The following is a 20,312-nucleotide window of genomic DNA, read 5'->3' as shown; positions in this document are numbered from 1 at the left end:
GGAATCGTACCCGTGGGACACTGCTGTGTCTGTGAACAACTGAATCGCTGAGTTGGAAGAAACAGCCTTCCGCCATAGGCAGATACCATTAAAATGGCTCAGAAAATGCTCCCATACTGCGAGTTCATCTACCATTTCAGCTGAAACGCGAAACCTATGTGTTTGGGACCACTCCCTGCACAACTGACATTCAAGCCGTCAAAGGAATATCCTACCCATAGGAATAATCCTGCTGCCGAAATTCAGGAGGCCCAATAGGGTCTGAAGATCCTTTACGGACCTATAAGGCTCCGATTTCATGGACCTGACAGCCCCCAGCATGCGGGCAATTTTATCCTGCGGCAAGCAACATTGCATTGCCGCCGAGTCGATTTCTATGCCCAGAAAAGTAAGGCACGTACAAGGACCCTGGGTCTTGTCCTCTGCCAAAGGGACACCCATTCTGGCCAGCAGGAATCTAATGACCTTCATCAAGAAGGCGCAGTCAGCAGATCCGGCACGCCCTACAAGCAGGAAAAAATCCAGATATTGTGCCAAACCATCGAAACCAGCAACCGCCACAATGTCCCAGTGCAAGAAACTACTGAAAGCTTCAAAATAGGCACATGAGATGGAGCAACCCATAGGCAAGCATTTGTCTACAAAATACTTTCCCTCAAACCAACACCCCATGATGAGGCAAAAGGAGGAGGGGTGAATAGGAAGGAGCTGAAACGCAGATTCCACATCCAGTTTCACGAAAAAAGCCCCTGCCCTTCGGACCAGTGCAAGCGCGTTGTCGAAGGATTGTTAATGAACTGGACTAAGTTCGGGAGAAATAGCATTGTTAACCGAATGCCCCTTTGGAGAGGAAAGGTGCTGAATGAGCCGATACTTACCCGGCTCCTTCTTTGGAATGACCCCTAAAGGAGAGATGATAAACCCTGGAATCAGAATTTCCCCAAATGGGCCGGCCTTGCCGCCCAAAGCTATCTCCTTGCCCAATTTCTCCCCCATGACGCTGGGAAATTGATATGCCGATTTCAGATTCCTACGAACAGAGGAACCTACAACTGCTGAGCTGATGGGGAAAAGTAAATCGGCGCCCCCCGATCAGGATAAAGCAGCAACCATTTTTCAATTACGACTACCCTCAGTGGGGTGGCCGCCCTTTCCAGCAACGAAAGGCTTGGGCCTCAGAACCCGGCCGCTCCTGAGAGCGACTGGCTTCCTGGGATCTGGTGCACTTGGACCCAGAGTGGCCACCCCCGCAGTGCTTACAAGCATGGTGGCTTGGTGAAGAGCTGATGCTGGAATCGCCAGCAAACCCCCATGGGATGCCATCAAGAACGCTGAGGGGCTCGATTGCCGGAAGGTCCTGTGGGCACCTGCCCAGGTATGACCTTCTTTTCAGGCCCCAACTGCACCCATAGCCGCAAGTCTACATCCCCGAAAGACACGAGAGGGTTACCAACCTTCTTCTGCCGAAACACCACATCATAGTTGCGCCACGCCCCTTGCCTATACTGTTCATAAATGGTTTTAATGGCAACCTGATATTTCAGAATATCCAATGCCTGATTGGGAAATTTAGTGATATAGCATGAGGCATACACCCAAAAACATTTACGCCACTCATCAAACGAATCAGGCCTTTTGAACTTCTTGGTGCCCGTTCCGTCCTCCACCATTTGTTTCTGGAAATAGGATTCGGCAGAGAGTTTGAGCATGTGGACGTATTTACCTTCCAGAATCCGTCTAAACATTTTAGAATTTGAGATGCTTATGAAGGCTGAATGAGGGAAACCAATGCATGTCTCTATACATAGCCGTCTTACGTCTAGTTGTCACCTCAGGGCTAGCAACCTCCACTAGCGCGGGAGGTGTCAGCAACAGAACACAGGGCTCAATGTTGGATGAACCAGGGGGGAGGGGGAGACCCATGACCTTTCTTTCCTCAACTAACCATTTCATCATCCTATACATTCTCTTCTGACTCTTGGCCTCCAACCCCAGTGATCTATCACTTTCAGACCCAGAATCATCAGAAGATGAACTAAAACCCCTATGCACGGAAGACAAAATGGCCTTACCAGTTCCAAGAGGACGCTGCACAGGCAGGGGCCCGGAGGAAGTTGATGGCTGCTCACGGCTCTGCTCCTCATCACCACGACCACCTGGACCTGGCTGCACAGCTACAAACGCACTTTGAGACTCCATGGTATCCTGAAATGAAAATTGAGAGAGAGGAGTGCCACGGGAGAAGGACAAGGGACGATCAAACATGGAATAAATCCCCCCTGGGCTATCACTCCTGGACCCTGCGCCACACACAGTCTCCATGCTCTCAGACACACTCCCCACTTGCACATCTAACACCACATTAGCAAACTGAACTTGCCTACTAGGACCCTGTTCTGCACTTATTGCAGCTCCCTGACATAAACTTGGCGGAATGCTAGAGACCTTCTTAGCAGAGGCCCTAGTAGTGACACCCGGAAAGGCCCCGCTGGGACACACACCTGCGGATGACCCACATGTGCCCCGCGATGCACTACGAGTGCATCACAATGTGGCTGCATGGCTCCTACTAGGCCGTGAATTACTACCGGCCCACTTCTTACCCCCTGCCTGACTAGATAATTGCTGAGGCCCTAAAGTATCCAATGTAGCTGGCATACCCCCAGTCAGGCCTACAGCCTGCTCATAATCACCAATAATGGCCACCACAGGAAGTTTGTCACCCTGCAAAATGTTCCCACGTGGCTAGCGACCTTGGCCCCCTAAAGTACCAATCGCATTGCCCCGCACGAGCGCTGATCCTCAGTGGCAAGCTGCGCCCCCACCACGGCCGCCCCCCCCCCCCCCCCCCAAAGTACTCCTCTCTTACCTGAGCACCCCGGAGGTGAAGACGATGCTGTTCCCGAATGGCCGTACCGGAAGTGACATCACCGGACGTGATGTCACTAGAAACGACCAAACCGGAAGTGACGTCATCCAAAGCAGACATGGCTGCCCGCATGGATGAAGATTCCCGTGACGCAGACGCTGACCGACGCCAGGGACTGAAGGAGCGGAACCACAGCCGACACTGCATCGCCGGATAAGGTAACCGACGGTGAAAGTTCCAGCCACCGACACATTAGGGGGCAGAATTTTTTATGGAGGGACAACAAACCCAGGCCCAACCACCGGACAAGCGGGGGAAGCAAGGGGAGGGGGGCAAGATGAAGGAACCGATGCAGACGGCGGGGCCTGAGAGGGGGCGACCATGCGCACCTCGGGATACAAAGAAGAGACTGGGGCATGACTTATGGGGTCTCAGGGTGATGGCGTTATGACATCCTCCTCTGAGTCAAAGTCCCCTATCATCAGCTGCTCCAACTCTTCTATCCTCACAGTTACTCCGGTCGAGCAATCCATGCTGCAGCAAACTGGTATCAGACAAAATGAAGATCCTGCAAGCTGTGAAGATGAGCTGGAAAGAGGGTCTGGGGCCTGTAACTTGGCTTCTTATAGGTAAGCCCAATCCCCACCCACACTAATGCAACATTGTTGCCACTTCGCAGTAGCACACTCCTAAGAGCCTTAATTCTTATGTTTGTTACGGGCTATTCTGCCCTCCACTATATAACTCATACATATTACACACACACAAACTCATACAAACACACACACACACACACACAAACTCATACATACACACACACACAAACTCATACATACACACGCATACAAACTCATTCATTCATATATACACACACACAAACTCATACATACACACAAACAAACCCATACATACACACACACGCACAATCTCATACATACACACAAAAACTCATGCTTACACACAAGCACAAACTCATACATACACACACAAACTCATAAATAAACACACCCACAAACTCATACATACACACAAAAAATTCATACACACAAACACAAACTCATGTATAAAAACACACACACAAACTCATATATACACACGCACACACACTCACACACAAACTCATACATACACACACACACACACACAAACTCATACATAAACACACACATACAAGCTCAACCACACACAAACTCATACACACACTCAAACTCATACATACACAAACTCATACATACACACACACAAACTCATAAATAAACACACCCATAAACTTAAACATACGCACAAACTCATACATACACACACACAAACTCATACATAACGCAAACACATACAAGCTCAACCACACACAAGCTCTCTCACACACACAAACACACTCAAACTCATACATACACAAACTCATACATACACACACAAACACATACATACACACACAAACTCATACATAAACACACACACAAACTCATACATACACATACAAACACACACAAGCATATACATATTTGTACATAAACCCATACATAAAGACACACACAAACTCATATACAGTATACACACACACAAACTCCTACATAAACACACCCACAAACACATACATATACACACAAACTCTCGCACACACACAAAAATGCATGCATAAACACACACACACAAACTGATACATACATACATACACACACAAACTCATACATAAACTCATACATACACACACAAACTCACACATACACAAAATCAGGCGTAAACACACAAACACATACACTCACACACAAACTCATACATACACACACAACCTCATACATATACCCACAAACTCATACATACACAAACTCACACATACACACACAATCTCATACACACAAGCACAAACTCATACATACACACACAAATCATAAATAAACACATCCATAAACTCAAACATACACACAAACTCATACATACACACACAAACTCATACATACACACACAAACTAATACACACACACACAAACATACAAACACTCACAAACTTATACATATATGTACACAAACCCATGCATAAAGACACACACAAACTCATACATACATACACACACACTCACACATACACACACACAAACTCATACATAAACACACCCACAAACACATACATACACACACACACAAACTCTCACACACACAAACAAATTCATGCATAAACACACACACAAACTCATACATAAACACACACATAAATTCATACATACACACACAAACTCATACATACAAACACACACAAACTCTTACATTCACAAACAAACTCATACATACGCACACACACAAACTCATACATACACACAAAAATTCATACACACAAACACAAACTCATGTATAAAAACACACACACAAACTCATACATACACACACACGCACACAAACTCATACATACACACGCACACTAATGCAACATTGTTGCCACTTCACAGCAGCACACTCCTAAGGGCCTTAATTCTTATGTTTGTTACGGGCTATTCTGCCCTCCACTGTCTAACTCATACACACACACAAAGTCATACAAACACACACACACAAACTCATACATACACACACACAAACTCATACATACACACACAAACTCATGCATACACACACACACAAACACAAGCTCATGCATAATCACACACACACAGACACAAGCTCATACATAATCACACACACACAAACACATAAATATATATACTAAAACGAATTCGAGCGACGCCATCTTGGATGACGTCACTTAAAGGAATATCCATTCGTCGGGTAGGCATCGTTGGAAGAGGATGGCTCCGCATCGGCTCGTTTGAAGAAGTCTCTGCTCCGAATGGATGAAGATTGAAGACGCCGCATGGATGAAGACTTCTATCGGATGGAAGACCTCTTCAGCGCCCCTTGGATGATGACTTTGGCCGCTGCGGATGTCCTCTTCTGTTCCATCGGTGGTCGGCTGGCTGAAGACGGCTAAAGGTAGGATGATCTTCAGGGGGTTAGTGTTAGGTTTGTTTAAGGGTGGTTTGGGTGGGTTAGAGTAGGGGTATGTGGGTGGTGGGTTTTAATGTTGGGGGGGTTGTATTTTTTTGTACATGCAAAAGAGCTGATTACTTTGGGGCATGCCCTGCAAAAGGCCCTTTAAAGGGCTGGTAAGGTAATAGAGCTGTTAACTTTTGTAATTTAGAATAGGGTATGGCATTTTTTATTTTGGGGGACTTTGTTATTTTATTAGGGGGCTTAGATAAGGTGTAATTAGCTTAAAAATCTTGTAATATTTTTTTATTTTTTGTAACTTAGTTTTTTTTATTTTTTGTACTTTAGTTAGTTTATTTAATTGTATTTAATTGTAGGTATTTGTAGTTAATTAATTTAATTTATTTAATGATAGTGTAGTGTTAGGTTTAATTGTAACTTAGGTTAGGATTTATTTTATAGGTAATTTTGTATTTCTTTTAGCTAGGTAGTTATTAAATAGTTAATAACTATTTAATAACTATTCTACCTAGTTAAAATAAATACAGTTACCTGTAAAATAAATATAAATCCTAAAATAGCTACAATGTAATTATTAATTACATTGTAGCTATCTTAGGGTTTATTTTACAGGTAAGTATTTAGTTTTAAATAGGAATAATTTATTTAATGATAGTGTAGTGTTAGGTGTAATTGTAAATTAGGTTAGTTTTTATTTTACAGGTAAATTTGTCTTTATTTTAACTAGGTAGCTATTAAATAGTTAATAACTATTTAATAGCTAAATTTGCCTGTAAAATAAAAATAAATCCTAAAATAGCTACAATATAATTATTAGTAATATTGTAGCTATCTTAGGGTTTATTTTATAGGTAAGTATTTCGTTTTAAATAGGAATAATTAATTTAATAAGAGTTATATTTATTTAGATTTATTTAATTAATATTTAAGATAGGGGGTGTTAGGGTTAGTGTTAGACTTAGGTTTAGGGGTTAATAATTTTATTATAGGTTGCGGCGGTGTAGGGGGGGCAGATTAGGGGTTAATAAGTTTAATATAGGTGGCGACGGGGTCCGGGAGCGGCGGTTTAGGGGTGAAAAAAATTATTTAGTTGCGGCGGGGTCCGGGATCCACAGGATAGGGGTTAATAAATTTATTATAGGTGGTGGCAGTATGGGGGGGCAGGATAGGGGTTAATAGGTATTATGTAGGTGGCGGCGGGGTCCGGGAGCAGCGGTTTAGGGGTTAATACATTTATTATAGTTGCGGCTGGGTCTAGGAGTGGCGGTTTAGGGGTTAATAACTTTATTTAGTTGCGGGGGGCTCCAGGGGTGCCGGTATAGGCGGTAGAACAGTGTAGTTTAGTGTGGGTGCTTAGTGACAGCTTATCAATAAATCTGGGAAAAAGCCGAAGAGCAGCGAGATCGGATGAGTGATAACTATCACATTCCGCTGCTCATCGCCCCGTACTTGGTGTGCGGCTTTTTGAGAGCTTTTTTGATAACTTTGGCAAGCGTATTCAGGTCCGTGGCGGCGATGTGAGGCGAGCTTAGGCGGGCGTATTGGGGCCGGCGAAGGCAGGTAAGTAGACACGTTGATAACTAGAGGCCAGTATATATACTAAAACGCAAACATACACACACAAACACATACTGTACATACATACACACACACAAACAAACTCATAAACAGACCCACAAACTCATACATGCATACATACACACACAAACTCATACATAAACACACACATAAATTCATACATACACACACAAATTCGTACATAAACACACACATAAATTCATACATACACACACAACCTCACACACACTCAAACTCATACATACACAAACTAATAAACAGACCCACAAACGTATACATACACACACACATACTCATACATAAACACACTACAAACTCATATATACACACACAGAAACTCATACATAAACACACCCACAAACTCATATATATATACACACACAGAAACTCATACATAAACACACACAAACTTGTACATACACACACAAACTCATACATACACGCACACACAAATTCATACACACACACACAATCTCATACACACACACACAAAATCTCATGGATACAAACACACACACACACACACACACAAACTCTTACATACACACACACAAACTCACACATATTGCACAAACTCATACATACATACACACACAAACTCATACATACGCACACACATGCACAAACTCATACATACACACACAAACTCATACATAAACACAAACTTGTACATACACACTCATACATACACAAACAAACAAACAAACTCTTACATACACACACAAACTAATACATAAACACACAGAATCATACACACACACAATCTCATACACACACACAAACTCTTACATACACACACAAACTTACACATACACACAAACTCATACATACGCACAAAGTTATACATACACACACATACAGACTCATACACACACTCATACATAAACACACGCACAAACTCATACATAAACACACACACAAACTCATACATATATACACACACAAACTCATACATACACAGACATATATACATATAAAAATTCATACTTACACACACATAAACTAATACATACACACACAAACTCATACATAAACACACAAACTTATACATACACACACATGCACAAACTCATACATACACACACAAACTCATACCTACACACACAAACTCATACATACACACTCAAAATCATACATACACACACATAAACTCATACATACCCACACATGCACAAACTCATACATGCACACACACAAACTAATACATACACACACATACACAAACTCATACATGCACACACAAACTCATACATGCATGCACATACAAACTCATACACACACGCTCATACATAAACACACCAACCAACTCAAACACACACACACACACACAATCTCATAGAGACAAACACACACACAAACTCTTACATACACACACAAACTCACACATACACACAAACTCATACATACACACACACACCCCCACAAACTCATACATACACACACAAACTCATACATAAACGCACATACAGACTCATACACACACACACACTCATAAAAAAAACACACTCATACATAAACACACACACACAAACTCATACATATTTACACACACACACAAACACATACATATACAGATACACACAAACTCTTACATACACACACAAACTCATACATACACACACAAACTCATACATACACACGCACAAACTCACACACACATACAAACTTATACATACACGCACATACAAACTCATACACACAAACACACTCATATAAACACACCCACAAACTCATACATAAACACACACACAAACTCATACACACACACACAAACTCATACATACACTCACACATACCCACACAGACCCATACACACATATGCAAATTCATACTCAAACTCACTCAAACTCACACATACTCACACAAACTCATGCATATACATACCCAAACTCATACATAGGCACACACACACACAAACACACACACAAACTCACACATACACACACACAAACTGATACATAAAAAAGCTTCCAAATATTGTTTACCTAGCGCCCTTTAAAATGCAGACTGATTGGAGTCTTATATGTATATTCATTTTTTCTCATAATTCCTAAACATAGAAAAGGAAGACTCTATTCAACTATGAATGAATTTCACATAACATTTTGATTCTTATTTTTAGTACAATCAGATTCAAGGACAAAAGAAAAGTTTCAGACTGAAATTATCCTTACAAAAAGTTTACAATATGATGAATCAAAGTGCCCTTAATATATTTGAACATTGTGTTTTATGTTTGAAAATTTCTCTGTCTAAAAAAAACCAACATAATAAGCATCTCATCCTGGTACTGAAAAGCTATTATATCCTGTGGAGGAAATCACAGAGAATTTATTCTCCAAAATCTGGAAATTACAAGAAAATGTCTTTAGAGGAAAAAAATAGAATATAAAAAAAAAAAAAAAAAAATCATGAAAGATTGATCAGAAAATACAGCCTTGAAAATAGTTTGCTCATGTATTCAAAGATCAGATCATTTTCTTCTGGCCTGAGAAGTGGTTAATTTGCAAATTTCTTTAATTACTTGTTAGTTTGTCAGCGTTTTTAATTCTGTAATGCAATTCTAGTCAAAATTAAACTTTCATGATTCAGATAGGTCATGCAATTTTAAACAACTTGCCATTTTACTTTTATGATCAAATGTGTTTTATTCCCTTGGTATTCTTTGTGGAAAGTTAAACCTAGGTAGGCTCATATGCTAATTTCTAAGCTCTTGAAGGCCGCCTATTATTTCAGTGTATTTTGACAGTTTTTCACAGCAAGACGGCGCTAGTTCATAGTTGCCATTTAGATAACATTGTGCTCACTCCCGTTGAGTTATTTATGAGTTAGCACTGATTGGCCAAAACGCAAATCTGTCAAAAGAACTGAAACAAGGGTCAGTCTGCAAAAGGCTTAGATACAAGGTAATCAAAGAGGTAAAAAGTATATTAAAATAACTGTGTTGGTTATGCAAAACTGGGGAAAGTGCAATAAAGGGATTATCTATCTTTTAAAACAATACAAATTCTGGAGCAGACTGTCCCTTTAATGGCACTAACATCACTGCATTGATTGATTCAGGATATGCTGTCAAATTAGTGGGGGGAAAAACTTTTCACATGTTAAAACCACAACCATGGTTATTACAGAGCAACATAAATATATATATATAGGCATATGGGTCAACTAAGCCCCTTAATGTCATTGATAAATTTACAACCACAATAACATTCAAACACAACAAAACAGTAACTTTTTTTTATGTTGTAAAGGGTCAAAATTATTTTTCTGAGTTTAGAAACCTCATCCAATTTGGGACTTATAATGCTTTTGAATGGAGTCTCACCTAGAAAGTACACAGGTTCTGTATCAGATCGGTTAGTACAGCAGTATTTTCATGGTTCAAATAGGGCATGTCATTTTTTGACAACTTTCCAATTTACTTTTATCTCCAATTTTGCTTCGTTCTCTTGGTATTCTTAGTTGAAAGCTAAACCTAGGTAGGCTCATTGCTAATTTCTTAGACCATGAAGGCCGCCTCTAATCTAAATGCATTTTGAAAGTTTGTCACCACTAGAGGACGTTAGTTTGTGTGTGCCATATAAATAACAATTGGCTAGATTACGAGTTTCGCGTTATGAGTGAAAAAGCAGCGTTATGGCTCTACCACAGCTTTAAAAAAGTCCTTTTTCAATGGGACTTCCACAGCGCCGGTATTATGAGTTTGCCTTTCCAGCCAAAAAGTTAGCGGTACAGCTTATAACTACACGATTCGTACAGTAAACTGAAAGTCAGTAGTTATGGGTTTTACGCTGCAAAGCTGTAACATAAAACTCATAACTAAAGTGCTACAAAGTACACTAACACCCATAAACTACCTATTAACCCCTAAACCGAGGCCCTCCGGCATCGCAAACTCTAAAATAAAATTATTAACCCCAAATCTGCCGCTCCGGACATCGGAGTGTAAGGTTAGGTGTTAGTGTAAGACAGGTTAGATTTTATTTTACAGGTAAATTTGTATTTTTTTTGACTAGTTAGTTAGTAAATAGTTAATAACTATTTACAAACTAGTCTACCTAGTTAAAATAAATACAGACTTAGCTGTGAAATAAAAATAAACCCTAAGATAGCTACAATGTAACTATTAGTTATATTCTAGCTATCTTAGGGTTTATTTTACAGATAAGTATTTAGTTTTAAATAGGCATTATTTAGGTATTAATAGTAGGTTTTATTTAGATTTGTTTTAATTACATTAAGTTAGTGGGTGTTAGGGTTAGGGTTACGTTAGGGTTAGGGTTACGTTAGGGTTAGGGGCTAATATCTTTAGTATAGTGGCGGCGACATTGGGGGCGGAATATTAGGGGTTAATAAGTGTAGGTAGGTGGTGGCAATGTCGGGGGTGGCAGATTAGGGGTTAATAAGTATAATGTAGGTGGTGGCGATGTCGGGGGCGGCAGATTAGGGGTGTTTAGACTCGGGGTTTATGTTAGGGTGTTAGGTGTAAACATACATTTTCTTTAACCATAGGAATCAATGAGGCTGTGTTACAGAGCTTTACACTCCTTTATTGCAGGTGTTAGGCTTTTTTTCAGCCGGCTCTCCCCATTGATGTCTATGGGGAAATCATGCACGAGCACGTAAAACCAACTCAAAGCAGCGCTGGTATTGGAGTGCGGTATGGAGCTCAATTTTGCTCAACGCTCACTTATTGGCCTCTAGTTATGAAGCCATCTACTTTCCTGCATTCGCCGGCCCAATCTCGCCTACCATCGCCGCCGCAGACCTGAATACGTTCACCAAAGTTATCAAGAAAGCTGTCAAGAAGCCGCGCACCAAGTACGGAGCGATGAGCAGCAGACTGTTGTTAACTGACAGTCATCGATCTCACTGCTCATTGGCTTCTTCGCAGCTTTCTTGATAGCCTGTCACTAAGCACCCACACTATACTATACTGTTTAACCCCCTAAACTGCCGCTCCCGGAGCCCACCGCCACCTACATTACATTTATTAACCCCTATCCTGCCCCCCCACTACACCGCCGCCACCTACATTAAACTCATTAACCCCTAAACCGCCGCTCCTGGACCCCGCCGCAACTAAATAAGTTGTTTAACCCCTAAACCGCCGCTTCCGGACCCCGCCGCCAACTATATTAAATTTATTAACCCCTATCCTGCCCAACTATACCGCCACCACTATATTAAACTTATTAACCCCTAAACCTAAGTCTAACCCTAACCCTAACACCCCCTAACTTAAATATTATTTTAATAAATCTAAATAAAAATTACTATTATTAACTAAATTATTCATATTTAAAAATAAATACTTACCTGTAAAATAAACCCTAAGATAGCTACAATATAATTAATAATTATATTGTAGCTATTTTAGGATTTATTTTTATTTTACAGGCAACTTTGTATTTGTTTTAACCAGGTACAATAGCTATTAAATAGTTAATAACTATTTAATAACTACCTAGCTAAAATAAATACAAAATTACCTGTAAAATAAATCCTAACCTAAGTTACAATTAAACTTAACACTACACTATCATTAAATTAATTAAATAAATTTACTACAATTACCTAAAATTAAATACAATTAAATAAACTAAACTATAATACAAAAAAACACTAAATTACAGAAAATAAAGAATTACAAGAAGTTTAAACTAATTACACCTAATCTAAGCCCCCTAATAAAATAATAAAGCCCCCCAAAATAAAAAAAAATGTCCTACCCTATTCTAAATTACAAAGTAATCAGCTCTTTTACCAGCCCTTAAAAGGGCTTTTTGTGGGGCATTGCCCCAAAGTAATCAGCTCTTTTACCTGTAAAAAAAAATACAACCCTCCCAATATTAAAACCCACCAGCCACATACCCCTACTCTAACCCACCCAAACCCCCCTTAAAAAACCTAACACTAACCCCCTGAAGATCTCCCTACCTTGAGCCGTCTTCACTCAGCCGAGCCGAATTCTTCATCCAAGCGGGGCAGAAGAGTTCCTCCATCCGGTAGAAGTCTTCATCCAAGCGGTGTCTTCTATCTTCATTCATCCGGAGCGGAGCGGAGCCATCTTCCATCCAGCTGATGCGGAGCCATCTTCTTCCAACGACGTCCTAACACCGAATGAAGGTACCTTTAAGGGACGTCATCCAAGATGGCGTCCCTCGAATTCCGATTGGATGATTGGATTCTATCAGCCAATCGGAATTAAGGTAGGAAAAATCTGATTGGCTGATTCAATCAGCCAATCGGATTGAAGCTCAATCTGATTGGCTGATCCAATCAGCCAATCGGATTGCCCTCGCATTCTATTGGCTGTTCCGAACAGCCAATAGAATGCAAGGTCAATCCGATTGGCTGATTGGATCAGCCAATCGGATTTTTCCTACCTTAATTCCGATTGGCTGATAGAATCCTATCAACCAATCAGAATTCGAGGGACGCCATCTTGGATGACGTCCTTTAAAGGTACCTTCATTTGGTGTTAGGACGTCGTTGGAAGAAGATGGATCCGCGTCGGCTGGATGGAAGATGGCTCCGCTCCGGATGATTGAAGATAGAAGACGCCGCTTGGATGAAGACCGGATAGAGGACCTCTTCTGCTCCGCTTGGATGAAGAATCTGGCTCGGCTGAGTGAAGAAGACTCAAGGTAGGGAGATCTTAAGGGGGTTAGAGTTAAGGGGGGTTTGGATGGGTTAAAGTAGGGGTATGTGGGTGGTGGGTTTTAATGTTGGGGGCGCGTTGTATTTTTTTTTACAGGTAAAAGAGCTGATTACTTTGGGGCAATGCCCCGCAAAAATCCCTTTTAAGGGCTGGTAAAAGAACTGATTACTTTGTAATTTAGAATTTTTTTTGTTTGTACTATTGTTTAGTTTATTTAATTGTATTTAATTTTAGGTAATAGTAGTTAATTTATTTAATTAATTTAATGATAGTGTAGTGTTAGGTTTAATTGTAACTTAGGTTAGGATTTATTTTACAGGAAATTTTGTATTTCTTTTAGCTAGGTAGCTATTAAATAGTTATTAACTATTTAATAGCTATTGTACCTAGTTAAAATAAATACAAAGTTCCCTGTAAAATAAATATAAATCCTAAAATAGCTACAATATAATTATTATTTATATTGTAGCTATATTAGGGTTTATTTTACAGTTAAGTATTTAGCTTTAAATAGGAATAATTTATTCAATAAGAATTATTTTATTTCGTTAGATAAAAATTATATTTAACTTAGGGGGGGTGTTAGTGTTAGGGTTAGGCTTAGCTTTAGGGGTTAATACATTTATTATAGTAGCGGTGAAGTCCGGTCGGCAGATTAGGGGTTAATAATTGTAGGTAGGTAGCGGCGACATTGGGGGCTGTAGATTAGGGGTTAATAAATATAATATAGGGGTCGGCGGGGGTTAGGGGCAGCAGATTAGGGGTTCATAGGGATAACGTAGGTTGTGGTGGTGTACAGAGCGGCAGATTAGGGGTTAATTGTATAATGCAGGTGTCAGCGATAGAGGGGTCGGCAGATTAGGGGTTAATAAGTGTAAGGCTAGGGGTGTTTAGACTCGGGGTGCATGTTAGGGTGTTAGGTGCAGACTTAGAGAGTGTTTCCCCAGAGGAAACAATGGGGCTGCGTTAGGAGCTGAACGCTGCTTTTTTGCAGGTGTTAGGGTTTTTTTCAGCTCAAACTGCCCCATTGTTTCCTATGGGGAAATCGTGCAGGAGCACGTTTTTTAAGCTGGCCGCGTCTGTAAGCACCGCTGGTATTGAGAGTTGTAGTGGCGGTAAATTATGCTATACGCTCCCTTTTTGGAGCCTAACGCAGCCCTTCTGTGAACTCTAAATACCAGCGTTGTTTAAAAGGTGCGGGGGGAAAAAAGCACGCGTAGCTAACGCACCCCTTTGGCCGCAGAACTCTAAATCTAGCCGTAAGTATTTTAGCTAGATAGTTATTAAATAGTTATTAACTATTTAATAACTATTGTACCTGGTTAAAATAAATACAAAGTTGCCTGTAAAATAAATATAAACCCTAAAATAACTACAATATAACTATTAGTTATATTGTAGCTATATTAGGGTTTATTTTATAGGTAAGTATTTATTTTTAAATAGGAATAATTTAATTAATAATAGCAATTTTTATTTAGATTTATTAAAATAATATTTAAGTTAGGGGGTGTTAGGGTTAGGGTTAGATTTAGGTTTAGGTGTTAATAAGTTTAATATAGTGGCGGCGGTATAGGGGGGGCAGATTAGGGGTTAATAGGTATTATTAGGTGGTGGCGGGGTCCGGGAGCGGCGGTTTAGGGGTTAATATATTTATTATAGTTGCGGCGGGGTCCGGGAGTGGCGGTTTAGGGGTTAATATATTTATTATAGTTGCGGCGGGGTCCGGGAGCGGCGATTTAGGGGTTAATATATTTATTATAGTTGCGGCGGGGTCTGGGAGCGGCGGTTTAGGGGTTAATATATTTATTATAGTTGTGGCGGGGTCCGGGAGCGGCGGTTTAGGGGTTAATATGTATAATGTAGGTGGCGGCGGTGTAGGGGGGACAGATTAGGGGTGTTTAGACTCAGGGTACATGTTAGGGTGTTAGGGGCAGACATCTCCCATAGGAATCAATGGGATATCGGGCAGCAGCGAACATGAGCTCTCGCTGCTGGCATACTCCCATTGATTCCTATGGGATCCGCCACCTCCAGGGCGGCAGATTGAAAACTAAGTACGCTGGGCCGGAATAGTGGCGAGCGTACCTGGTAGTAGTTTGATAACTACCAAAAGTAGTCAGATTGTGCCGAACTTGCGTTCGGAACATCTGTAGTGACGTAACCATCGATCTGTGTTGGAGTCCGACGGATCGTAAGTTACGTCACTATATTCTACTTTTGCCGGGCTGTAGGGCTTGATAACTACGGCGAATCAGCCTCGCCACACATACACTGCAGAATTCCAGCGTATTTGCGGTTGACGGCTTGATAACTAGAGGCCATTGTCTGCTAACGCTGGGTTTTGCAAACCTGTAATAGCAGCGCTATAGGGAGGTGAGCGGTGACAATAATTTGCAAGTTAGTACCGAGCCGCTCATAACGCAAAACTCGTAATCTAGCCAAATGAGTTAGCACTGATTGGCTAAAATGCTAGTCTGTCAAAAGAACTGAAATAAGGGGGCAATTTGAAGAGGCATAGATACAAGGTAATTACAGAGGTAAAATGTGTATTATTATAACTGTGTTGGTTATGCAAAACTGGGGAATGGGTAATAAAGGGATTATCTATTTATTTATTTTTTCAAAAAATAAAAATTCTGGTGTTGACTGTCCCTTTAATTACTGTTTTCGTTCATCCCTAATTTCTCTTCTATTGCCACACCTTTGAGAAAGTTAACAAAGAAAGATGTGTCATGGCGCTGGACTGATACTGAACAACAGGCTTTTTAACAACTGACCAGTGACAAGACAATGTCCTATTTTAACTCTCAACGATAAACTATTCTTTTAGTAGATGCCAGCCCTGTTGGTTTAGGCGCTATTCTGGTGCAGAGAGAAGAAGGCAAGAATTACATCATTGCTTATGGTAGCCGTTCCCTAAACGATGTGGAAAAACATTGCTCTCAAACAAAACATGAAGCTCTGGAAATAGTTTGGAGTTGTGAATTTATTTATTTATATTTATATGGTTGTTCATTTACACTGATAACAGATCATAAACCTTTACAGTTAATCTGAAATAATCCAAAATCCAAACAGCCAAAACAAATTGAAAGATGGGGGTTAAGGCTACAACCACACAATTGTACTGTGGTTTATAAATCTGATAAAGAGACCCCAGCAGATAATGGGGCATATTTATCAAGCTCCGTATGGAACTTGATGCCCCGTGTTTCTGGCGAGCCTTTTGGCTTGCTGAAAACACAAGTTATGAAGCAGCGGTCTAAAGACCGCTGCTCCATAACCTGTCCACCTGCTCTGAAAATCAACCTGATCGAATATGATCGGGTTGATTGACACCCCCTGCTAGCGGCTGATTGGCCTCAAATCTGCAGGGGATGGCATTGCACCAGCAGTTCACAAGAACTGCTGGTGCAATGATAAATGCCGAGAGCATATGCTGTTGTCAGCATTTATCGATGTGCAGCGGACATGATCCGCAATATCGAATCATGTCCGCTCGCATAATTATAATTCGGCCCCTATATGTCTCGACATCCTATATCAGCAGATTCATTCACAAGTTCTCAGAGTTCTATGGTTGCAGAAGAATATCTTAATTTTGTTACTAATTATGCTGTACCTAGGAAATTTCTGAATATTAATCATGCTGTACCTAAATCATTGAGTGTAGAAGTAATACAACAAGCATTATTAGCTGATCCTATATTGAAAAATCATTTGTTAATACAAAATGGAAAATGGTACACAACTGACTCTGAAATGGAAAAGATTTGAAGAAATTTCCCAGATTTGGCAAAGAACTCTCAATAAATAATGAAATCAGCATTATCTTCCAAGGTAATCAAATAGTTATTACAACATGTATACAACAACAAGTATTATCCTTAGCACATGATGGTCTCCAAGGTACAGTGAAATGAAAAGTTTATTAAGAGAAAAAGAGTGGTTTCCATCAATAGATCAACAAGCAGAAAAGTTGGTAAGAAGTTATATTGTGTCTCAAGCCACAATTCCCAGGAGCTCATAAAAACATTTAAACATGTCTGCATTGCCTGAAGCACCATGGTGCAATGTGAGTATTGATTTTTATGGCCCATTACCTATTAGAGATCACTTGATGGTGGTTATAGACGAATTTTCAAGATACCCAGTCATAGAAGTTATTAGCTAAACATCCTTAGTTGCAGTTATTCCTGTTTTTAAAAAAGTTTTCTCTTTATTGGGAATACCTAAAATTGTAAAAACAGATAATGGTCCCCCGTTTAACAACACTCAGTTTAATGTTTGCTTAATATCTTGAATTTAAACATAGGCGCTTTACTCCTTTGTGACCACAAGCTAATGCAGAAGCTGAAAGAGTCATGTGTTCTATGGGGACGTTTCTAAGGGCAACTACAGTGCAAGGCAGCCATGGAAACAGAATTTATACTCTTTTCTAAGAGACAACTCCACACTGCAATACTGGTAGATTGCCTTAAGAGATGTTATTCAATAGCAAACTTCAGATCAAAATGATTCACTAACAGAGACACTCAACAAGGACTTGGTACAAAAAGCCAGTCATGCCAAAGCCAAGATGAAAGCTTACGCAGATAAATACTATCATCCTAAACCTTCACTTTTGGCTGTTGGATATAGAGTTGAATACTTTATATGATATTGTCCCATATATAGAATCCAAGGATAAATGATCAATGTAGTAAGAAATGGACGTACAATTACTCAGAATTCTCTCTTCAAGAAACTACACAAGGAACAGGACAATCTGATGCAGAATATAATGGCTTTGAAATACCCAAATTACCAAATTATTCCAAGAACTCAATAACCTGGATAATAACACTGACAGCAGTGAGGAGGAAGGAAACACAGCCCATGATCAGTCCTCAGATACAAGTAGAAAACCCCCTCAGAGAAAACATAAGACCGAATACCTTAAAGAATATGAAAAATAATATTGCAGTATTTTCATATAAAGTATTATAATGTTATCATACAATTCTTTTTCGTGCAGTATATTTGATCTTATATCGAAATATTAGGCATAGGGGCATATCTATCAAGCTCCCTATGGAGCTTGAAGCCCTGTGTTTCTGGAGAGCCTACAGGCTCGCCAGAAATACCAGTTATGAAGCAGCGGTCTAAAGACCACTGCTCCATAACCTGTCCGCCTGCTCTGAGCAGACGGACAGATATCCCCGCAATTCAATCCAATTGAGTACGATTGGGTTGATTGACACTCCCCTGCTGGCGGCCGATTGGCCGTGAATCTGCAGGGGGCGACGTTGCACCAGCCACTCACAAGAGCTGATGGTGCAATGCTGAATACGGAGAGCGTATTGCTCTCCACATTCAGCGAGGTCTGTCGGACCTGATCCGCACTGTCGCTTAGAGCATCTTTGGCTTTTCACAGCCTTGCTCAAGCAATTAGCCTAGGTTAGACATGTGCACAAACTAAAATGAAAGAAAACGAAAAATACTGATGAAATTCACCCTCTAACCCAATTTGCTTTTTGCCAGGGCCCCGGCTAAACTTAGTGCAGGTCCTGGGAACCGAGAGCATTAAGTCGGGTTTTAGCGTGGCCGGGGTTCTGGCAAGAAGAACGCATAAAGATAAGTAGCTTCAAAACATTTACATTTGTTAAATGAAAGTTAATGTAAATGTTTGTATTAAAATAAACAAAAACCGAATAGTGCAAGCAACGAATATTCTGGAAAACAAATTTCCTCTAATATCCAAATTGAAAATTCCATCCTAAAAAATTTTCTGCCCAGCACATGTCTAACATTTGTGAATTTTTCATAGAACTCTACTATGTGAGATATTTAGCACTATTGATTTAACTTTAGTGGTGTTAGAGCACAATAACACCAATATTTTTGCGCTCCACTTTTAGGCCTACCTAGGGGAGTTTATAGGGACATTTTACTGTAAAATATCCTCGCCTTTAATGAGTTCCCAATGATCCATTTTACGTGCTGGAGTTTATTAATGTGGTTACAAAAAAAGATCCTTTACCTTTTAGTTTGTCTTTTGAAATCACTGGTTTTACCTGTTAAAGCATACACTTATTTTGAAAATGTTCAGTACTGCAGTATTGCCTAGATAAAAGATGTGAAAACAAGAGGTAGCAGCATAAATCAACCACCCAGTAGAGAGATAGAGAGCGATAGCACAGCCCATTTGAAAGGTGGTTACTACAGCAACGCAAA

Source organism: Bombina bombina, chromosome 1 (assembly GCF_027579735.1).
Source record: "Bombina bombina isolate aBomBom1 chromosome 1, aBomBom1.pri, whole genome shotgun sequence".
Lineage (NCBI taxonomy): Eukaryota > Metazoa > Chordata > Amphibia > Anura > Bombinatoridae > Bombina > Bombina bombina.
This window is presented reverse-complemented; position numbering follows the sequence as displayed.